Source organism: Fundulus heteroclitus, unplaced genomic scaffold, assembly GCF_011125445.2.
Source record: "Fundulus heteroclitus isolate FHET01 unplaced genomic scaffold, MU-UCD_Fhet_4.1 scaffold_91, whole genome shotgun sequence".
Classification (NCBI taxonomy): Eukaryota; Metazoa; Chordata; class Actinopteri; order Cyprinodontiformes; family Fundulidae; genus Fundulus; species Fundulus heteroclitus.
Genome location: NW_023397373.1, coordinates 353,575 through 378,102, shown reverse-complemented (window position 1 = coordinate 378,102; position 24,528 = coordinate 353,575). Strand labels below are relative to the sequence as shown.

General features: G+C 43.9%; 1 protein-coding gene across 3 annotated transcripts in view; it reads left to right on the top strand.

The window, feature by feature from the left end:
* Window positions 1–24,528, top strand: part of LOC118562406 (NACHT, LRR and PYD domains-containing protein 12-like) — a 629,435-nt gene that overhangs the window by 281,901 nt on the left and 323,006 nt on the right. The window lies entirely within an intron of this gene.

Here is a 24,528-nt window from a genome sequence, read left to right as displayed (position 1 = left end):
TCTCCTTGGAGAAATGCTCCAGCAGTTAGAGGTGAAAAAAGGGAATGTCGAAAAGCTGAACGCAGGTGGAGAAAGAACAGACTGCAGGTTCACTATGACATCTATAAAGAGTGACTTTACAGATATAACTTACAATTGAAAAATGCAAGAGAATCTTTCTACTCAGAGATCATTAAGAAAAACATTAATAATGCTCGTGTCTTATTTTCCACAGTCGACAGGCTAACAAATCCTCCTGTGTCAGTGGCTTCTGAGCTCCACTCCACCAGGGCCTGCAATGAATTTGCTAACTTCTTTACTGAGAAAATCCTAAAAATTAGAGGATCACTTTGTACTACCATATCAACACCAGAACCAAAGCTGTTTTCAGCTGGAACTACTTCTGACAAAATGTCCCATTTCAGCCAAATAAACTCCAAAAGCTTAGAGCAGATCATTCAGCAGCTAAGTTCCTCCTCCTGCTGCCTTGATGTTCTACCCACAGCTTTCCTTAAGAAAGTTTTACCTGTCATAGCGTCTGATTTGACCCAGATAATAAACACGTCCCTTCTGTCAGGTGTTTTCCCCCAGTCCCTAAAAACAGCAATTATCAAACCACTGCTGAAAAAGAACAATTTAGACAACCTACTACTCCAGAACTACAGGCCCATCTCAAACCTCCCCTTTATCAGTAAGATTATTGAAAAAGCTGTATTTCCACAATTAAACACCTTCTTAACAACGACCAGCCGCTTTGATTTTTTCCAGTCAGGTTTCCGTGCTCACCACAGTACAGAGACCGCCCTTATCAAGGTGTTTAATGACATCCATATAAATACAGACTGTGGAAGAACCACCGTGCTGGTATTATTCATAGACGCGGGAAGGAGGGTGCTGCGCGGGCTGCAGCCTCCCTCGTCATAGCATCAGCCCCCCATGGTGGGGGGCTGTGGAGTAACATAATATTGTACTTAAAAACGTGAAATTATTTATCTATTTATTTTTTAAAACACTGTGTTTGATATGGGATTAAAATGATGGGCTGTGTATGAGATATAAACTAATGATTCATTATTTTAATATTTCATAAAAGACTAGGCTACAGACCAGTTCACGCGTGACGTCAGCGCTACGTCCGGGTCCCGCTGGTAGGCAAAAACAGGACTGTTCTCGTCTACTACATGACAAAACGGGTGATTTAGAGCGTACTTTTAGTTAGTTTATTTTTGGAATCTAAACAATGCCTACGACTTGTTGTGCTCCCGGTTGCACAGAGAGGCATTCCAAATCGTTGGATGTACGTTTCTGTCGTTTACCGAAAGACGAAGAAAGAAATGGATAATTTCAATGAAAAGAGCGCAGGCTGACACTCCCAATGGACTGGGGGAGCCCTCATACCCCGACAGAATTTGCAGTCTACACTTCATCTCCGGTAAATACTACTTAATTCTGCTCTAGTCATTGTTCTACTTAAATAGCGGCAGAGGGGAGGTGGCGATCGCTACACGGGCCGGAGAAGCGGAGTCGATGCAGCAGCAGCAGCAGCTGTCTGGAGCCTGCTGCTCCAGACAGCTGCTGCTGCTGCATCGACTCTTAAAAGAAGCTTAAAATAAGCTTAATTTTGATCAAAGATTTGAGAGAAGGTTTGTTACAGTGAAAGAGGTTGCTGAATTCATTTCATCCTTGCATCCCCAAACTAGAGCGCTGTTTAAAGAAGTTGAGGCATTCGTTGAGCTTTGTTTATGCCTACCTGTGTCAGCTGCTCCATCAGAAAGATCATTCTCAGCTCTCAGACGACTGAAAACATGGACCCGAAGTACCAAAAGCCAGAAGAGGTTGACACATCTGGCGCTAATGCACACACATAGTGACATTCTGGACAGGCTGGAAATACAGTCTCTTGTTCGGAGCTTCATCGGTGATATATTAAAGAATTATTTTTGCTCTTTAACAATGTATTATGGGAAAACCTGCTCAGTTATATAACTTGTTTTACTTATATTACTTGTTTTTGAGTTCACATAAACTAACAGCAACATACATGCACATAAAACTAAGAACAACATGTGTGATTTTGCTATAACTTGTTTTAAATTGTGGTGGGAACCTATGACAATGTGTTGTGGGAAAGACTGATTCTTTATTCCTTATTTTGCTTATATTTGCTGTATTTTGAGTGCACTCATTATTTTGTTTCGCACACTGCTGAGATGCTGGGAACGGTTTGTCTGTTTGGGAAACATGTTTTGGGAAGCAGGGCAGCTGTGGAGGGAGAAATGGCCACTCTCGCTCCACATCTGACTCTTTGTTTACAAGTATATTAAGAGAGGACTACCCTCAGCCCGGTGAGTCTGCCGTGAGTTTGTGTGTGGATACCGGCATCGTGAACGGTGATCTTAACCTAGGACTGAGGGCTCCCAGTTCGTGTCAATGGTAAGAGCTGATTCTGAGAATCTGTTGAGCGTCACGTTTGTGACGTCACGTTTGTGACGCTCAACCCTAACCCTAACCCTAACCGGAGCCGTGGGGTGGTCCGCTGGAATCAGCGGGACCCAAAGAATTGTTGGCAGTGTTACAGAAAGTTGAGGTGCAGAAAAAAACTCTGGTGGCCGGATTACAGAGGCGCTTGTGGATTTGTGCCACGGCATGGAAGCAGCAGTATGAAGCTGGCCAACAATTAAAAACTCAGCAGTTAAAAGACAGATAGGCAATGACTGAGCTGCAGTCTGCTGAGTCGCTGTATCGGCAGCATGTGCAAATGCTGACTAATCAGCTGGAACAGATGACCAGTGTTGCAGAAAAAGCTGTGGCCCAGGTGTCTGTGTTAACAAGGAAAAAACAGGGGAAAAAACCCCGCCGTTTTCCTCTGAAAAAAGTCCGTTCGTTTGTAGCTGGATTGGGGTCTGGGTGGGACCCTGAAAGCTGGGACGGTAATATGTGGGACGATGAGGAGGACAGTGATTCTGGAGGTCCTCCAGATCCACGTCCTTTCCCTCCATTGGGGGTTAAACCCGTCGTCCGAAGGAGAAGAGAGCAGCAGCATTTACCCGCAGCCTTCCGGCAGTGGATAGATTCTCAAGGTAATGATGTACTTGATGCTGCGGGACAACCTGTTATCGAATGGGTGGAACAGCCGCAGCCGCCGGCGGTGTCACGGACCATAACAGAAGATTACTCGCAGGATGAAGTTGCTCATATCACTAAAAAATTAAGGCAGCATCCGGGCGAACCCACTGATCTATGGGTGGCTCGACTGCTGGATGAAGGTGCAGAACAGATTAAAATAGATCACGGAGATGGAATGGCATTTGGTGGTCTGAGCACTGATGGGAATGTAAATGCTAATTATAGGCAAGAAGTGAGAAATTTGGGGGATCAGGCGAGATCATTGTTTGACGTGTGGTCTGAGGCAGAACGAGCAACATGTCCCAATGTATCTGATTGGCCCGAAATCTCTGGACCATGGTTAACATTAAAGGAGTGTGTGCAGAGGCTGACGAGGCTGTGTGTGCGTGATCTGTTACCAGTGGGGATGGTGGCTGGATATCAGCAAGTGGCTGTTCTGAAGGTGGTGAGAGATCAGTTGATTAAAACTGCCCCACAGCATTATCGGGCAGCTATGCTTACTGTGATGCTGGGAGCTCCAGATGCCCCGATGGAAACCATTAAGGCTCGGATTTTGGAGCTGGGGAATCTGGGAGAATGGGGCAAGCAGGAGGAATGCAGACCACAAGTTCAACAAACTCCGATCCGCAGGCCGCAAAGGGAGCGGGGGAGAAATGAACAGGGTCCACCACGTAACATGTTGTGGAGGGCACTGATTAATGCTGGGGTGCCTGCTTCAGAGATACACGCATTGCCTACTGATGAGTTGAGACAGATGTGTCAAAGAAGAGGCTTAAAAGTTAACTGTGCAGGATTTGGTGCTGAGCTGGACCCGTTAAATTATTTGATTCAGCTGTTGCTAGAGACGATTCATCCCACACCATCGGCTCCACCTGCTGAAGAATCTGAGTCTGTTGTGCGCAGAAAACCTGCTAAAATGGTTGAGATTGAGGTGTCAGAGTCTGAGGAATCCTCGGGCAAAGAGGTGAAAGTAAGGAGAGTGAAAAAAAGGAAAAGAAAGAACAAAGATAGGAGGAGGAGCAACATGTACCCTGATCTGACGGATCTGATGGAGTTTAACTAGGATTAAGGCAGAGCCGCGCCAACTCGGATCACAAATTGGTCAATTGATGATATAAGAACGACATGTCGAATTGATTTATCAGATTCCATATTATCCGCAGGCTGCTGGGCTGATTGAGAGGATGAATGGATTGTTGAAAGAATCATTGAAAAAATGTCTGATAATCATGACTTAACAGATTGGAAGCCTAAATTGATGCAAGCATTGGCCCGATTGGATAATAGGCCAATTGCTCCAGGGGCAGTCTTACTGTCTCTGCATTTGACAAACTGAGTAACCGCTCAGGATTATATGTGTGAATAAGAGAGTAAAAATAAATAAACAATAAAACTTGTGATTTTATCTGAATGGAAAATGTCTTAATGTATATGTAAATGCTTAGTAAAGGAGTTAAAAATATTTCAGCATGAAATTCACATACATTTATTTACACATTTGTTTATACATTGTGTAAACATTAGGCATTTTATGGCACAAGGATGTGGTCATTCCAATTCTGAAAAGGGCCTGAAAAAGAAAATTTTATCTGGGAAGAAGCACAGCAAAGAGCATTAGATTTGGCTAAGAAAGCCACACAACAAGCTGTGTCATTGGGAAAGATGATGTCTGGGCCTGTGGAGTTGCAGGCCTCTGCTGGCACACCTCTGTTGGGCAGAAGCACCAGGCTGGATCCTGAAAGAAGTGGTTCAGCCGTATCAACTGTGATGGGGAGACAGCATGCGCAATGGAATCCAGGATGACTACACATGCTCTCGGTGGCGTGTTAGAAGCATGCCAGTAGTCTTCAAGGGATGTAACGTTAAAGTGGTTTCAAGGAGAGGTTTGTGCCAATATGAATCATCTACAGAACGAGCGTGTAAGAAGACAGACTCTCAAATTGTACCTGCTGCACACACTTGTCAACAAATGGCACAATCGACAATAACAAATAAAATTCATTGGAAAGTGTTTTTTTTTTTCTCCTCCTCTGCCAACATGCACTAGGACGAAACGTGCATGGTGGGACACTTTGCTTGGTGGAACAGGTACTGTGTTAAGTGTTTCCAACACTTTTGACAAAAAAGTAACAAGAACTATGTTATGAAACACTGGACAGCATGAATCAAGAGCTGTTCATCAGGTTGGATTATGGATGCCTACTGTTGTAACATCACAGGAGGAATCTGCAAAGATCTTCCTTATTGAACTGAACAGGCAAATTAAAATGTGGAACACGACAGCAGAAGTGTTAACGAACATTTCTATAACTTTGAACTGGACGGTATGTAACGTACAAATGATACACGCTCATATATAACAAAACGGTTTAAGCGTGTGGTTACTACCGGAAATTTCCACGAACGGAGACAACTATGGAACTTAAGTAGTAAAAGTTGGTTACAACTAGAACCACAGAAGACCTATTGTAATGCTACTATGTGTGAAGGACATTGGACACAATATGATGCTACGATAGTACTACTGTCTGTCATTATTATTTATTGCCCGTAGTGACTGTACAGGGGTATTGGTTTTTGAAACTGGATGGTGATTGGTTTGACCCACAGACAAACTACACCTATGAACCTGGATCTATGCGAGACTGCTGATAAAGGGATGGTATGTATGCTACAACGACGAGGTGTTATGTGATTGGACTCATGAACCAGCTAGAGAAACAATAAAGAGTCATCCTCAATTACCTCAGGTGCCTTTCGTTGGGTGTTTACATGATGTGTACATCTGGAGTTGGAATAACGTGACCTATCGATTAACCCATTTCACTACTGCAAACCGTTACTATCTTTCTGGTAGGATTAGATGTATGCAGGACTCGGGCAATGTATAAAATTTCCTACATTGTCACATAAATTAATTTTATTGTGTGTTGCATTTTACTAACATTTTAACAACAGCGACACACATCAATCTTTATAGTTTTGTCTGATTGGAAGCTGATGAATCCAGAGAGTTTTGGCCTTTAGCTGCAACACAGGACACAGAAACAAAGTAAAGCAATCCTTACTGTTGATAGGAGCAGCAGTTAATGGAAAGCTGCTATCAGTCTCCTCCTTCACAAGGAGCTGCTCTCCTTCCTGACGGACCCCGGGTTCCTCCTGTTCCTCCTTTATGTGGAGGGGCTCTGACTCCTGCTGCTCCCCCTCAGGACTCTGTTCTTCAGGAGCCTCTTCTTTAACATCTGCAGCCAACACTGAAACACATTAAATGCTTTATGAACAACTAGATCTTTACAATGTTACAACGATGGGAAACATTTAGTTTAGAGAAAAAGATCTGATCAGCAGTGAAGAGAAAACTGAACCTCAGGAACTGACAGTTTCACCCTAGAAATGATCACCGGTAACTTTAGGGTCATTCTGTTGTGGAAATTTTATTTAATTATTCTGTTAAAATGTTAAATAATGGCTAAATTGGATAGCATAAGACGAGCTATAATGTGACAGTTAAACATCGATATATAAATATATATTTGTAGCTGATCAATTGAACAGTTAATATATAAATGTCTTTTTATTGTTTTGTTGCATTTAATGACACAGTTTTATATTATTAGTTACTTTTTGGACCAGTATTTAAGTGATTTATTTCTTTATATATTCTAAATGTTGGCAGGATTGGTCCTCCATAGAGAACAGCCAGAAGAAAACATGCGACCCTCTTTCTAAACAAGATAAACAAAAAAGCGTTTTTCGGATGACTGGCCATCTTAATGGCGGGTCCCTCTCACCTGTTGAAATGCAATGTTCCATGCTTAGCGTAGCTGTGTCCAGGTCCACTGTGTCACTTAGTGTTCTTGTTGCCCTAGCTCCCTCCACATCCGTGCCTCCATGTTCCTTTTGAGACTTGAGGAAGACTTCATGGGCTACTTTTAGTAGCTGTAACTCTTCACCGCATGTGGTTGCCAACTGTTTTTGCTTTCCAATAGCATGATTGTGTGCAGTTGTTATACACAGTTTGCTTAACCTTTTGTAAACAGCTTTTTTGGCCCCACCATACTGCAGCACACTGTTTACGTAGTAGGCAAAGGCCGACAAGCGTGGTTCCCTTCCTTGCAAGGCTATAGCAGCAGAAGCACAAGTGGGATGGAGAGAACCTTTGGTGATTTGAGAAAATATGGAATATGTGAATGGTGCCATAGACTGAAGATCTGACTGAAGGTTTGCAAAAGAAAATGCCTTCAAATCAGCAGCTGATGACCGCCAAAGCATGAAACCCTTAAGAGGGTTGCATAGGAACTTTATCTCATCCTCAATAACTTGAAGGATGTTTTCCTTAAGTGCTTCTAAGAGGTCTTTGTTTTTGACCATCTGATTGGCCGCCCGTGACCAATTCTGCTTTGCAACATTTTCAACAATTGCTGCCGTGTTTGCCTGACATACAATTCTGTCACCCTTTGGATGGGATGGGTAGTGAATAATAACCTGAAACACAAATAAAAAGGGTTCATTAGTAAACTACTAGTATACTCAGATTCAGACGATTAATAATTTGTTATCCTGGGGAGCAAAATCCTGATGCATTAAGCCTTTGACAACTATGTAGCTAAATTCCTGATATCAAGATGTTATCACAAGACAACAGTGTTTATTACAGAAAAAGATACACTTTTTTAATTACAGCCAATACACTATATATACAAGGTACTGGTGTGGTTGAATTGTGTCTGTCATATGGATATAAGAAACATGGGTGTGTATGTTATAGCTATAATAAATAATAATAAAAACAAGCTGGTGAGACAATCAAGGCTCAAGAAGATTATCTTACATAGTTTATTGTGTAGGGAATGGCGTTTGATGTTCAAGGATGAGCTTTTTTTTTTTAGTCCTTTGGGATCCTAGCAGCTACATTTTCTACCCGTGTACTGGGTCTGACGTCATACATCAGTGATATCAGCACTTTAACCAAACACAAGTTATGTTTCACATTCAGTTCACATTACCTCCGTCAAACTTTGCCGTGCCGTCTTTGGGGTTACGTTGTCTGTAGTCGGCCTTGAGTACTTTGGAGCTGGAGGTGCTGTTGGTGTTGGGGGCTGGAGACACGTCTTGGAAGGGCTCGGCACTCTGTCCCGTTTCTCAGGGCGTTTCTTGCCTGTTGATGATGCGTTTGAAGATTCGGCAGTTGCCTGTGATGTTGAGGTTGATGCTTCTGCTGGGTTTGAGTCTTTCTCTGCTTCTTGCCATCTTCTAAAAACGTCGAAATCATCCTGTAGTCTACCAATCAAGCGGAAGCAACGCAAGCAAATACGACCTGATCTAGAAACATTTTCAGACAGCGGTAGTCCTAATTCTGTTAGCCGCTCGCTAATGCTTTTTTCTCTTGCATCCTTCTTTTGGAATATGGACCGGGCACCTGAAATCATGCCTTTTATTCGCAAATTATCTTTACATAAACGGCAAATATCCTCTGCCGACATGTTGCTTATTTGCTGAGCTAACGAGCCTTTACCTGCAGCAGCAAGAGTAGCCTGGCTTGTGTTTTCGTCGTCGCTCTGTTAGTACGTCATATGCTTCGTTGATCTGATTGGTTCATTTGGCCCGTCTATCACCAACATAGGCCAATCAGCTAACCAGTATTTTCGCCCCTTCCCAAAATTACTTCAACTGAAGGTTTCCAGACGGATATGCTAAGCAAATCTATCTGGCGGCGTCAGGTTAGCAGCAGAACTCTGGGCTGGAAAACATCCCCCATCATTGGTGTCTCCTCTGCTGCGTCCTGCCGCTCTTTGAGCTCCTGCTTCCCTCCAGTTTCTCCGCTGTGCCTCCAGCTGCTGGACTTCTTTCCAGACTTCATCACCTGCAGCAGCTGCTGCTCTCTTTCAGCTTCACCAACACTCCCGCTCCTGGCCTCACAGCAAAACAAGGACAAAGAACCCGGAAGTGATCAGCGCGGCTGCGCGTTGGGAAAGAGGCTCATAAAACACGCCGCCATCTTGGTGCGGTCATCCTGCAAACAGCACCAGTATGCCAGAGGTGGATTCTCAGGAATTCTCATCAACTTGTTTGTGAAACGAAAGATAATTATGTCAAGGTTGTCTCTTTGCTTTATTTTAAATGTTGTTCTTAAAAATCTGATAAAATAAATAATTAAGCTTGTTTTTGTAGTGTTTTTGAGTCATTCTATTAGAATGGGTAACATTGGACACTGATATTTTTACGTTTTGTACCCAAAAGTATTGTTTCTATGTATATCTTATTACATTAGGGATATATTTGACTTTCAGAAAAAAACAACTCTTTCATCTCAGGCATTAGTCTCCTTTTAGTTTTGATCATTATTTCCAGATGTTGTCACTCTAATTCCTCAACCCCGTTATGGCTCTCTGAATATTATCATAAGATAAATTGGGATAGAAATCAACATTTTCACATAGAAAATTTTCAAATGTCCCCCATACTAATTCAATCATTTTAAACTGAAATATGACATAAAATCACACATTTGTGTTCTCTTATTTCCTGAAATGTGACTAATCAGAGAAAGCACTCTTGTCATTTTTCATCAAAAATGATTTTTAACCTAACAACTGTAATCAAAATTAATTTCACATGATAGCTCTCAATATTTTAGATAAACGTCAACAGACGTTCAATTATTTTTTCAACATTTAAATTTATTTTTTTAATGAAATTGTAGGTGCTACGGGGTTGAGACCTGCATAACAGGGTTGAAGATGGTAACGGGGTTAAAGGGACAAATACAATTGTACATATTTACTTCAATGTACCGCACTTTCCGTTGGCATTATACTGTATTTAATTTGGAACCACAGCAAGGACACCAGATATAAATTGCTGTTGAATTGAGCTTTATAACTCTAAAGTAAAACAAACAGCATATTACCAACAGTAAAACATTAAGTGAAATGAATAAATGCAACATAATGTGAACTGTGTGTGTGTGTAGACATAACAAAGTCTCATGGGAGATTTGCTAAAAGTAACATCTTCCTAATTCCTATGATATATTTATATTAATAACAACAATGATCAGACAGGGAAGGATTTTAATGTGTCTGTATCAGTGTTTGTGTTTGTGTCCATGTTAAAGTGATTTTGCATGTGTTCCTGCATCAGTGTGTGCGTCTGTATATATGCATGAATGTTCCTTTTGTTTCATTAAGTTCATATTGTGAGTCGGTTCCACACCTCTTTAAAGACTTCCACATGGCGCTTTGTAATGTTTGTGGGGGTGGAATAAGTTCAAGGACTTCATCAAACAGGTACCAGTGAAGATCATCCTGATATGGCCAGAAGAACCGCTTTGACCCAATACCATGCATACATTTTTTTCACTTAATTTTTATTTCAATTTTTGCAATTTACACACATATACATACAAGCCCACCTTCAGTCACTTACAGTAAACTTAGAAGAAAAAGCTTGTAGAATGGCCAGCAAAGCAACATGGAGGGAGGCTGTGAGAAATGTTTCCATCCTTCAGCTTTTCTAGCCCACTTCCAGCAGCTCAACATGAAGCCAGATGGAGATTTGGCCAAAGAGCCGAGCGCTTGTCATTGTTGATCATTTAGAGATCAGACTGTGAGGACATGACAGAGCTGCAGTCATCAGAGCCCAGCAGAAAGCAGCAGAAGCCAGAGAAGAAGCAGCAGCCATGCTTGTGTTGTGGATCAAGGTAGCGTGCTCCATGTTTGGCTCATTAAAGCAGAAGCTTCAGAAGCAGACAATGGGCCACTACTGCACTTTACAAGTTTACAGTCCTAGCAGAGTTTCCTTTAAAGACCTTTGGCTTCCAGGCGCTTCTTTCTGGAGGAGTGGCACCCTGGAGCGGGTGGGCTCAGGAAGCCCACTGCAGCTTGGTGACTAGAAGCCACTTTCTAGCAGTGACTTCTGTGCTGCTGCTGGCTTGGCCTTTAACTTTTTCATCTGCAAAGCTGAACAAGGATCAGATGTGCGCTGAGTCTGGACTCACATCTTGACTGAGAACGCTGCAAATGCTGTGCTGAAAGCACAACTTTGGCTCTTTTCTGGACCCAGGGACAAGATTTGCTCCTCAGCGCTGAACTTGACCTACATGGTGGGGGGGGAAGCAGCCAGCAGTCAGCAGTCAGCATTCTGCTGTTGGCATGAAATGAGGGAGAAGAGGAAGGAGGCAGCGTTGTGGAGCCGCTCAGTTCCCAGAACACTGCTGAACTCCCTCAGAAGATAAGGTGGTGGAAAGGAGAGACACAGCAGCTCCACATGGCAGCTGCAGACGTTTCCCTCAGCCACTCATTCACTGATGTCCACCAAATGCCCATAGAGTTCATCTTAGGGCCCAACAGCAGAGAAGCCATCCAGCTCCATAACAGAGGTCAGAGGTCAGAGAGGAGCCAGGTCTCCCTGATCACAGCATGCTGCACCCCAGCTACTCCTTGATACGCAGCTCCTCCACCTTCCACTTCACACACCGTGTGCTGCACAGCAAGACGCTGGGGGGGGGGGGGGGGTCCCTGTGGGCTGCCGTACTCCTCCCCTTCTACCTGTCCTTGGTCCAAGCCGTCCTGATGATTGTCCTTCCAGCGCTTTAGGCAGCTCTGCAGGGCCAAGGGACAGAAGTGATCTCTGCAAGAAGTAGAAAGTCACCTTCTGCATGTGGAAAAGTTGGAGCCTTTAGCATGCAGAAGTTTGAAGAATCAGTCTTTGTTCCCAGAAAGCCGTAGTGGAGCAAAAACACACAAAGACAATGAGTGCAGAAGAGCAGCTGCAAAAAGGGCTCAAAGAAAGTGAAAAGAAGAAAAGAGCAGCAGCAGCAGGAGTCCGGGTGGCCAGCAGAGCAGCACAGCCACAATTTTCCATCTCAAGCCATGAACTTTAAAGCCAGATATCATGTTTAGCTTTGAAGGGCTCCACAAGCCATCAGAATCAAAGCAGAAGCAGAAGCAGGAGCTCAGCTACTTTTAGCTACTTTGTAGACGGCATTCTGGGAGAAAGAAGAGTTTTCATCCACTTTTTTCCACTCTTGCTGCTCATGTGCATTAATGCGCCACCATGAGAGACGAGGGGAAGCTTCTGCTTCTGCTGCTCACACGCTGCACTCTGGACTCCCCAGCAGAAGAGAAAACAGACTCTGCAATAGTTAGAAAAGCACTTCTCACTAACTTTGCAGCTGCACACCTTGTAGAGGGAAAAAGGCCTGAAAAAAGAGGCAAAGCAGCCACTTGTTCCATCCTCTGATGATTAGAAATGAAAGCAGGAAAATCTGCAAAGTGCTTCTTTAGGATCCTGTTCTACGGCTGCAGCTTCTAGCTGCTAAATATCTGCAGACACTTTGGCTTCAGCAGCTTGTGGAGAGCAGCTCTAAAGGAAACTTTCTCACTATGGGGGCTTTATTTTCTGCTGGAACTTTGCTGCTTTTAGCAGCTTTCTGTCCTCCAACACTTGATGCTCAGACCAGAAGCTTAGCTCTGCTTGCTCCCAGCTCAGAGGATGAAGGACGTTTGAAGGTGAAGACGTAACTTTATGGACATGTTGATGGAAATCAAGGACTATTGTGAATGAAGGAGGAGGAGATGGCTGGTCTTGATGACTCAGCATTTCTTGGATCCTTGCAGGGAGAAGAGCAGCAGTCTGTGGAAGATGTTCAATGTGCTCTAAGCAGACAGAGAAATGTTCTCTTCTAGATGTGGCTGACTAGAGGCAGCCTTCAAGAGCCACTCCCCGACTGAAGCCTTTCTGCAGCTTTCCTTTCTGCCTAGCGCTCTCTGTGCTCCTCAGCCTTGGCTCTCTCTCTCAGACTAAACACAATCAGGAGGGATTGAAGACTTTTGGCAGGCTGGCAGCACAGAAACTTTATGAACTTTTCTATCTGAGCAACACATGATTGATTTGCTCCTTTAAATAGTCACAGTCATGCTGGGCTCTGGGAGGTCAAAGGTCAGCTAGGTGCCAGCAGGTAAATGCTGATGGCCAAGTTGCTGAATCTTTGCAGCTTTTCCATCTTTTTCTTTTTCTGCCTGCGTTCAGTTCAGATGATCTTTTAGTTGCTTCCTGCAGAGATGTGAACGTTCCACCATGATTCCTGTCTGATTCCAGCAGAGCAGCAACACACATGATGCTTTAAAGCCAAACTGAAGAGGCAGATGCAGACAGGAAGGATTGCTGGCTGCAGTTAGTTGGTGTGGACAGCAGGTGGCGCTGCTGCATGGCCCACAGAGGGAGAGCAGCAGCGCCACCTGCAGGGACACATGAAGAGCAGCCTGAAGCTGAGCTGGGAGACATGAAGCTTTAACATCTGCTGAACTCTTCAGCTCCTCTTTCCCTCACATCTGGCCTGAAGCAGCTTTAAGGTGGAAAACTGCTGCAGCTGGAGGAGATTCAGCAAAACCAACATGTTGCTTTGCTTTCTGGGCCACAAGCTCCACAGGAGGCTTGGCAGCATCAAGGTGGATGAAGAAGAAGAAGAAGAAGACTTTTTTTTTTTGACTTTTAACAAAACTTTAATTACAAAAGGCCAAACAATTAAACAATTGAGTTAAAACCAAATGTCATTTACATAAAATTCTTACATAAGAAGCTTGTTAAATTGAAGTTCTTTTCCTTCAGACACTTCACATAAAATCTTTTTAAAACCCCACAACTGCATAAAATCCGACATGTTCTGCGTGACTCTGTGGAAGTGAAACTCCAGCCTAATTCTAGCTTTAACGTTGCACTTCCACAGAGCCACAGCATCAAGGTGAGGTCCTCCCTGCAGTCTGTCTCTACGGGACAAATAAATAGCCATCTTTGCCTCACTGATTAAGAAGTTTAAAAGTCTGGCCTTTGCCTTATTATTTTTATTTTGGCACACTCCTCCAATAAATAAAGAAGTAGTAAAAACAGTGCCAAAAAGACTAAAAACATTTGTTAAAAGGCTAAAAATGGTCTTTAGTCTGTTACAGTCCATAAAAACATGAAAAACGTTCTCAGACAGACTGCAGAAAGGACACTCATTTAAAACAGCCCGATTAATAACGGATAAAAAAGAGTTTGTGGCGATGGCACCGTGTAAAATCCTCCATTGGAGATCACCAGTTCTCTTTTTAATTGGAGGCTTATATAAAGTCCTCCACTGGGGTGCTCTACCAGCAAGTCTATCAGTCCATACACAGACTGCGCGGTTCTCGAAGTGTCTTCGATTTATGGCTTTGGAGTAAACTCTATAAACAGTTTTCTGATCCATAGTGGATAAAACCATCTTCTGTGGGTCCAGGCTGGAGAGCAGAGGTCCACTTCTCTCCGGGAACCCAGGATCCAGGATCAGGCCAGGAAAGGAGTCCATCGGGTCTGGCTGGCTCTGTCTCTCACAGTAAGCACGGAGGAGGCTCCTCTCCTTGGCCGACATCTTTCCCCTCAGGAGGTCCAGGAAGCGCCGCACCAGCCTGGCAGACCGTACCCCCATCATGGAACCCATGGCCTCGACGTTGGAGAGGGACGGTCCTGCAGTCTCCACCAGCTGTTTCACGGTTGTTATCTTTGACCGGCGCAGCGCCTCCGACAGCCCTGGTCCAGCGCCGTCACACACGTCCAGCCTGGACCCACAGATTAAAGGCTCCTGTAAAAGCCAGTGCAGAGAGTTAGTCGTTTGGGATAGCCTTAAATTGAACAGGGTACATGATTTAAAAACACCCTGATAAAACCTCGGTAATCCCCTTAACTTTAAAAGATTTAAATCAGTTAAAAACAGAGCCGCATCCAGCCCCAGGTTATTTACACCTCTAAAAATGCAGCTGGCCACGTCCCTCCACACTAAGTCAGAGGGCCCTGCCAGGTATTTCTGTACAAAACGTAATCTAAAAGCCACTGTTCTCCCGGCTAAGTGGACAAGGCCCTGGCCCCCCTCTTCTCTGGGTAAAAACAACACAGACTGTGGTACCCAATGAAACCCGTTCCAAAAAAAGTTGACCATTTTTGCTTGTATGTTGGCCAACAAACCAGACGGTGGGTCTAAACAGGAAAGTTTGTGCCACAGCTGAGATGCTACGAGGTTATTTAAAACCAAAACCCTTCCCCTGTACGACATGTGGGAGTGTAGCCATCTCCACTTTTCTAGTTTACATTCTATTTTCTGTTCCAAGTTTTCCCAGTTCTTTTTTTCAGTGTTTTCATTGCCTAAAAACAGACCGAGATATTTAAAACCATCTTTTTTCCATAAAAGTCCCTGAGGAAGAACCGGGAGCCCATCACGCCATTCGCCCACTGCCAGGGCTTCACTTTTTCCCCAGTTCACCCTCGCAGAAGATAAAACAGAGAACTTAGTTGTTATCTTGTTCAGTATGTCGACATCTTGCTGGTTTTTAGTAAAAACAACGACGTCATCAGCATAGGCAGATAAAACCACTCTACTATTAAAACCAGGTAAAACCAAACCATGAACAGTAGAACGTATCTTTTGAAGCAGGGGTTCCAGGGAGAGCGCGTAGAGCATCCCGGACATGGCGCAGCCTTGGCGAACACCTCTACGCACCCTAAAAGGAGCACACAGACCACCGTTAATCTTTAGCATACTCTCAATGCCACTGTACATCACCTGGATCTTGGCGATCAGACCAGCGGCGAACCCAAACCTCTCCATAGTTTTCCACAGGAAGCCGTGTTCGACGCGATCAAACGCCTTTTCTTGATCTAATGCGATCAAGCCCGTTCTTAAACCCAATGAACCGGAGACCTCCAAAACATCCCGAATTAGGTAGACGTTATCTACCATGGACCTGCCGGGGACGCAGTAGGTCTGGTCCCGGTGGATGACCTGCTCCATAGCTTCTCTCAGCCGCGTTGCCAAGGCTTTGGAGAGGATCTTGTAGTCGGTGCAGAGGAGAGACACAGGGCGCCAGTTCTTAATGTCCTGCAGGTTCCCTTTCTTGGGCAGGAGGGTGATGACTGCCCTGCGGCACGAAAGCGGGAGTGAACCAGTGGCCAAACTCTCATTATAGACCTCCAGTAGGTCTTCCGCCAGGATGTCCCAGTAGGCTTTGAAAAACTCTACTGTAAGACCATCGATGCCTGGGGCCTTCTGGCCCTGCATATTCAGGAGGGCTGTATGGAGCTCTTGTACCCCCAGGGGGCGCTCTAGCTGAACGTTGGTCTCCTCAGAGACCTGGGGCAGCCCACCACAGAACTCCCCAAACAGCTCCTCATTCTCCTTATACTCACTCTCAAACAGAGAGGAGTAAAACTCAACAGCCCTCCTCCTGATCTGGCCCGGTTCACTCACCTGCTGCCCTGTGTCAGATAGTAAGGAATGGATCACCTTCCTCTGCCCGCGTTTCCTCTCCAAGCTGAAGAAGAAGCTAGAGGGAGCATCCATCTCTGTGATGTTCTGAACCCGAGACCTGACCAACACGCCTTGGACTTTAGACTCCAGCAGGTTGGCTAAAACTAGCCTTTTGGATTTGAGAGCTTCAATATGCTCTCGATTTCCTGTGGACTCACTTAAATGTTCTAGTTCCACTATATTCATCTCCAGATCTCTGATAGATCTGGTGACGTCACGAGTGACATTAAGAGTATGCTGTTGACAAAGTTGTTTTATTTGAACTTTTCCATGGTCCCACCACTGCCTTAGACAAGTAAAATCACCCTTTCTTTGTCTAAAAACAGCCCAAAAATAACTTAAAGCTTCTCTAAAACTACAATCATGAGTTAAAGCCAGATTAAAATGCCAGTAGGCGCTTTTAGGTAAAATGTTTGTTATAAAAACATTCCCTAAAAGCAAAGAGTGGTCTGTAAAAGCTACTGGTAAAATCTGACATGCTTTAAACACATTAAAATGATATTTAAAACAATAAAAACGGTCAATACGTGCTAAAGAGAGGCGGTTTTCTTTACTGTGGGACCAAGTGTACTGTCTGGAGCCTGTGTGCATCCTCCTCCACACGTCCACCAGGCCGTGAGACGAGACAAGCTTCTGCATGGCTTGCTGGGAAGCTTGGTGAGGCTCTTTATGATTCCGGTCTAACAATTCGTTTTCTGTACAATTAAAATCCCCACCTAAAAAAACATAATCATCAGACCCGCAATCTCCCAACCTCTCCCCAATTTTCTCTAAAAAACGCTTCCTCTCTGCACCGACGTTAGGAGCATAAATATTGATAAAAACTATGGTAAAATGGTCAAACTGAGCTTTTACTAAAAGACACCTTCCCTGGACGATACTTTCTACGTTAAACGAGTTTGGGGTGAAAGCTGAGGAAAAGAGGAGGCCCACCCCAGAACTCTGGGAGGTGCCGTGGCTAAAAAAAGCTTCTCCCTTCCATTCCTTGCGCCAGTCTGCTTCATTGTTAAGATCACTGTGCGTCTCTTGTAAAAATAAAACACTAATTCTTTTCTGTTTTGCTGTTTCATAAATCATGGTGCGTTTAACAGCCTCCCTAGCCCCGTTAACGTTTAAAGAAGCTATTTTAAAATTATCCATGTTGGGTAAAAGGCTAAAAACAACACCACAATAAAATACGCACAATAAAAATAATAAGAAGTTAGTGATCATCATTATATTCAAAATTGTTTTCTCACTTTTCCCATAATTTTCTTTAGTCTAAAAACCTCCTGATCAGAAAACCCAGACTCTTCTTTTCTTCTAATATAATATCTCGCAGAGAAATAAAATATTTTTAAATTGGGAAAATATTTTTCTACTTTTATCCCTCTTAATCCTTTTGTTTCTTGGAGAAAATTATTAAAAGATTCAACAGGATAACGTGCCTCTGCACTGCTACCCTGTGACAGAGACACCTCACTGCTGTCAGACAGTTCACCCTCACTGTCGCTGCTGTCTGACACATCTTTCCTCTCTGTGGCCAGCTTGCTGACCTGCTTACTGCTCTGCACAGCAGTCATCACATTTTTTCTCTTACTGCGCCTTTTTAAATTCATAGGCGCCTCCTGCTCCATCACCTGCTCTCCCTCGCCTTTCTCCTCCACAAGAGCCACCACAGGCTCCCCCACAGGAGCCACCACAGGCTCCACCACAGGAGCCACCACAGACTTCACCATAGGAGCCACCACAGACTCCTCCACAGACTCCTCCACACTCACCTCCCCTCCACCTGCCACCGCCTCACCTTTCCCTCCCTGCTCTTCACACACACCATCCTGCTCCATCTCACCCTGATTCTCCACTTCCTCACCAGTCACACAAGTTTCCCCACCACCACACACCACCGTGCTGCCCTCACTCACCACACAATCACTCCTTTGTGGATCAGATGTTTTATATAAAATTTTCTCCCCCACTAAACTCTCCTGCCGGTCTCCAGCGACCGGAGCCGACGCCACGGCTTCCTCCGCGGCTACGCTGGAGTTCCCCGCAGCGCCACACTCCTCCACCGCGGCAGGAGCTCCAGCCTCGCCGGACACACCCACCTGCTCCCCGGCTGCCGCAGGCTGCTGCTCCGCGGAGCTCGACGGAGCCGCCCCGGCTCTGTTTGGGCACGATTTTATCAAATGTCCCTCCTGTCCACAGCCGAAGCACTTCATGCCGGATGAGGTGGCGAACAAGACATAGTCAAATTCGTCCACTCTCAGCCGGAAACGCAGGTTTAGCTCCTCGTCACGGTTGTTGAGGATCATGAAGAGTTGTCTCCGGTGGGAGACAACATGCTTCAGCAAAGGTGATTTACACCCCGACAGAATCTTTTTAACGGGGGAAACCACCTTTCCGTGACGAGAGAGCTCTTTAACGAGAAACTCGTCACTAATGAACGGAGGGACATTCGATAAAATCACCCTGGTAGCGGGCTGCGTGAGCGGCGACACCTGAAGGAACGAGCCGTTCACAGAAATGCCCGACTCGACCAACAGGTTCGCCTGCTCAACCCGCTCAACAAACAATACAGCGGCTCTGTTCATTCGAGCCGCGGACTTGATGGATCCATGACCAATAACCTCACCCACTGCCAAACAAACGTCCTCCACGCTGCACGGAGACCCGGCACCCACCTTGATGCCGTTCCTCCGTGTCAGCGCGGAGAAGACGCCAGAACCACCACCCGCCACCATGGCGTTCAAGACGCTGACCTGCCGCCGGGCAAAACCCGACGGCCACCAAACCCTACAAACCCCACCAAAAAACCCTAACAACCAAAATAAAACAACTATATACACAATATATACACTCACCCAGTGAAAAAAGACAGAAAAAAGTAAGAAAAACCACTCAAAACAGAGTTTTTCACTCGCTCTCTCTTCCGCTCCTTCACTCACACTCCTCCCACACGAAGAAGAAGAAAAAGAAGAAGAAGCAGTGAGAGCAGCAGAAGCAGCAGCAGCAGTCACCTCCACACAGGCTCTGCTTCCTTGCTGAACATCTCCAAGCAACACGTTTCCTCAGCTGTGCTGTTAGGATGCTGCTCTGAAACATCTCAGGAGGACAGGACACTTGGAGACACTTTGGAGAGGAGATCTCCTGGAATCAGACTCACCTAAAGCTGCTGAGAGCCTCAACATCTCCAGATCCTCAGCAGACTGAGCTGAGCTGCTGACCAGTCTGCTGAGCAGAACTTTACTGGACCTGCAGCTCTGACTGGCATCTTCTTCCACTTTGGCTTTCAGCAGAAACATCAGCAGAAGATTCCCAGGAATCACACATGAAATCAATCTTTTCTGGGACTCCAAGCTGGGAGAAAGTGAAGCTGACTGTGGCAACATTTGCTGAACACTTGCAGATGGTTTCAGGGAGAAAATGATCCCCGTAGAACCAGGACTGAATGTTTTAGCTCAGCGTAGAAAGAAAGAAAGATTAGAGTCCAGCTAAACATGGATGGAGCCTTTTCATTAGCAATCTTTCATCTAGCATAAGAGCAGCTAAACAACTGCTAACACACTTCTATCACTCTTTAACAACCTTTAAATGCTCCACAGCAGATTATTTTACAACAACAATCATCAAACTGTCACTTATTATGCTTCAAATCCACTTATTGAAGACAGAAAACCAAACTTCATAGCTTCTCCCACGGAATGCGAACAGAAAGAGCGATGGAGAGCGTGGGAAACCCTTCACAGACTATAATGGTATGATCCGTTAATTTGTCTTTTTAAACTCCGAACTAACACTCAGAACAACAATCCATCAACTCAATAGGTTCACCAGGAAAGATAATTATTTACATTTTCATTCGCAACACCTTAAATTTGAATGAAATAATCATTTAGAAACAGGAAGTTAGCTGCTGTTTTTCTATGGATCTGTCGTCAAAATAAAAGCCTCCGGTGCTCATATAGTTTCCTACCGGAATAGCTTCTCACTGGACAATCTAGTGTAATAACATCACACTGCTACATTATGGATGTGGAGAACTGTTCAATAACGTTTAAATAGTATAATAATATCATTATTTCCTGGTGGTTTGTGTAAAAGGTTTTTGGCGCTAGTAGAGTCACGTGTGACATAAACACAGAGACTCAGGTTCATGCCAGCTGACCAAATCTACCTTGTTAAAGTGTTACTGTGAAGTTTAATTAATACTCACCAGTTGTGTCTTTTCTTGTGTGTGTAGGTGACGGAACGTCTCTTTCAGAGAAGCAAACCAGTTTTTTTCCCCCAAAGTAAAGTCACAAAAAGAAGTAACGTAGCGTGAATTGCATAAGGAATTTTAATTTGATTACTATGTTGTAAAAGGTAACGTACTTGTTTGATCTTAATTTAAAAAGTAGACACAATAGAGTAACGCCCTACTAAGTAACGCGTTGCTGGCATCGTTCTCCATCGCTGCTCCTGAATCAACCTGACCTTTTCCAAACACAATTAAATCAAACACAATTACAATAAACAATTTTCCAACAATTTTAAAACCAATAAACGACCCTCCACCCTTTTGTCATCAGCAAGAAATCATCATAAACATTCCTAAACACCTCACCATTACCCCTTTCATCATCATCATCTTCCCATTCATCTCACAGAACTTTGGTAAGCCTTTGCTGCACTTCTCTTCTATTGCTTATCTTGCTGTTCTCTGTTCTTAGTTATCAATTCAAGTTTCTCTGCTTTCTGGGCATACAGACGCACTGGCCTCCACCTCGGCTATTTTTGGGGGGGAACATCCCTATTTTCATACGCCTGCTTATACATATTGAAGTATAATTCAGCATGAATGTTTCCTGTCGATGTCTGAGCGCCAAAGTCTTAAAATAGTGTATCAATAAATTCTTCTAATTGTCTCTTCTTTCCGTGTGAGTTTTTCAGATTGAAATAACTGCGCTCATTCTTAGTCTGTCATCATGGTCCCAAAGGCAGCTGCAATGTGCCGCAGCGCTGCGCACCGATGGCTTGACGCTATGTGGAGGAATGCAGGCAGATGGAAAGAATAGCAATGAGCTTCTCTGTTCATGTGAACATCTTTAAAAGAATAGAAGAAAAATGGAAGCAGGACCTGTGGCAGCCTGGACAGGTTATCGTTTCATTTTCTGAACGCAGTCTCAGTCAGAAACGGCTCCACATGATCTCTGCAGAGACCCAGGAAACTGTTTAAATTGAGAACTTCTGCTGTTTGAACTTTTCTTTTATTAAAGACATTATTTGGTACTATAAAAATAAAAGAAAACGTCTGTTTTGTCAACAGAAGTTTAACACAAACTGTTCAACAACATTTTAACAAAGCAGAAGAAAAACTCTTCATTTTATTTTTAATTTTCTGAGTTTAATAAGAAAATATTCCAGCTGCCAAATCCAATGAACAAAGGCAGTGAAAAGCCATTTTTCTCCTTATTCTAGCAGTTGGTGGATCAGTGACGGTCCTCATGTCAGACCAACAGCCTCCGTGGACTAAAGAGCTCCTCTGGTCTCCAAAGTCCAACCAGCGTCTTCATCAGCTCTTCATCCACAAACTGCTGCCTGACAGCCTGGAGCTGAACAAAGATCACCGCAGCTGCTGCTTTGCCTCAGAAGGAAAGAAGGAAAGATTCTGAGCAAATGTGGACTTGGTAATAGTTCACAGCTTCATAGTCACTTCCCACATCAGTTCATAGGCCACATAGTTGCATACTTGAAGAAGTGGGACAGAGGCCTTGATGGTAGCAGCATGTTTGTGAGGATGATGAAGATGGAGAAGAAGATCTGCTGTCACATCCTGATGGCTCCAAACCAACTGAAGGGAGAAAATATGGTCATATTCCTGCTGTCATTAGTCCTCATTGCCTCTAAATGATGTTTCTGATAGAGAACAAACTGATTTCTGCATTCAAAGATGTTCAGTGTTGGGATCCTGAGTTTCTTTGATATAATCTGGATTTTGTTCCAGTTATAATAGCTTGACTGATGACCTCTGTTTTCTCCATTGATCAGGACTGTAGCAACTTCAAAGCTGCAAATTTACTCTGATCCAGAACCAGCAAAGCAAATGTGACGTAACTGGTGGATCTGGAGCTGCTGCTGCCATGAAATACCATTAATGTTGTTGAACTGGTGGAGAAAGGTGCATTCATTAATCTGGGCAGAAGTCATTACCTGCGGTTAAAGATGGAAAACCGTCAGATGCTGTCCAGAAATGCTGAATTCCCTGTTATTTTCATATTTTCTCATGTATTTATCAGTTTTGTCTTCTTGAAACAGGCCTGCAGATCCAGAATGTGTCATCAGTGAGCTTCTGAAAAGATGTCAGCACAAAAACATTCATCCACATTTCATAGACGACGCTGCGTGGGAACTTTTCTCACAGATGCATGTGAGCATCTTCCTGAATGTTTGACTCAATATTTCTGTTAATAATAATAACTCACTGTATTGTTTTGATTAGAAAACCAGAGAAGCTCTTCCTAAAGGTTTCTCCATGGCTGTAGCAGCATTTCATGTTTATGGACAAACTGCTGTCTCAGCTTATTTTTTATTTGCTGGGACTAAAACTATTTAGCCAAATTGTAGCAGATGTTTCATCCTAGGTACATACCTGCACATGAAGAAATGATTCACTCCATTCTTTGTGCCACAGTTTCCAACAATGTGCTCCGAGATTTTCTCTTCATCCCAGATCATGTACAGAACACAAAGGCTGCCTGGATCTGGCCTAACAGTTTGGATCCATTTAAGGTTCTGCTAATGTGGCTCTATAGAAAGCTGAAGCTGCTCAGCAGCGTCACCTGCTGGTCTTCTATCCTGATGGAGACAGAATGAAGGCTGGAAACCAGAGGAAACATCCAGAGAACAAATGTTTCAGAACAAATGAACAGAGAAATGTTCCTCTAAGGTTCGCTGGTGAAGATTCTCAGTCATCCAGGTCATGGTCATTCCAAAAAAAGGTAAAAAACAAAGCTACTGGACTTGTTTTCCGTAGTTGAAGACGTTTCGCTTCCTCTCCAGGAAACTTTCTCAATTCAAAAAGTCTGGAGTAATGTGGAGTAACACGCTTTATACCATTGGCAAACAAAGGCCTTGTAATGGCTTAGATAACATGCAAATTCAACCAAAACAGGACCACTCCTTAGTAATGGGCGGTCGTTAAAGCCATTAGGCCAGCAGATTGGACCAAAACTGGTCCACTCCTCTGTAACGAGGAGTCGTTAGGGTCATTATTGGCTTGGCTTAAAGGCTTTAAGCCATCAGATGAATGGTCTCTAAAGCTGCTCTGACTGAACCACACTGACAGTCCAGCTTTTCATTTCCACTCAGGGATTTTTAGTGGGAATCAAGTGAGACACCACCTGCTGATCTTTGGTTCTAATGGATGTTTGAAAGCTAAAAACTGAACCAACGAATCCAGATAACTTTTAAACTCAGTTCTGACTAAATCTAGTAATCCCTGTTTGATGCATGAATCATTTTAATATTTCCTCATTTTAACCCAACTTTAACTTTAAAATTCAACACATCTAAAAATGATTTTCTATCTTTCTGCCTTTCTGCTTGGATGCCAGATGTCGTCTTTCTCAGGTTCTAAAGTTATTTATGTAACAGGGAGACGATCTGAGGATCCAGGTTCTGTACAGCAGCTTCTGGTTCTGGTCCGTCTGAAATGTCCAGGAAACGAGAAAAAAGGAAATGATTCATATTTGAATTTCTGATCAAAAGAGAAAATCTCTTTTCCTTCTCCAACGTCCACGTCGGACTTCATGAAGAGCTGCAGGTGAAGGTTTTACCCCCACAGTCCCTAAACAGGATTAAAATCTATGTTCTGACCTCAGCAGAGCAGAGCTGCATGATGAGCCTCAGATCCAACAGAACCAGAACCGTTCTGCAGGAAGAACAGAGACAATCCTCTAAAGAAGATCAGAAAGTCTCTGAGCTACTGCAGAAAGTGTATCCATGCTCACCGAAGGAGAAGCTGGAGCAGATCAAACTTTATCTTTACTCACTTTGAGATTTTACCTTCAGAAAGAAGGAAATAAAAAGATTTGATGTAAAATCATGAAGAAAAGCTTCATCCTCTGATTGAAGAAACAATC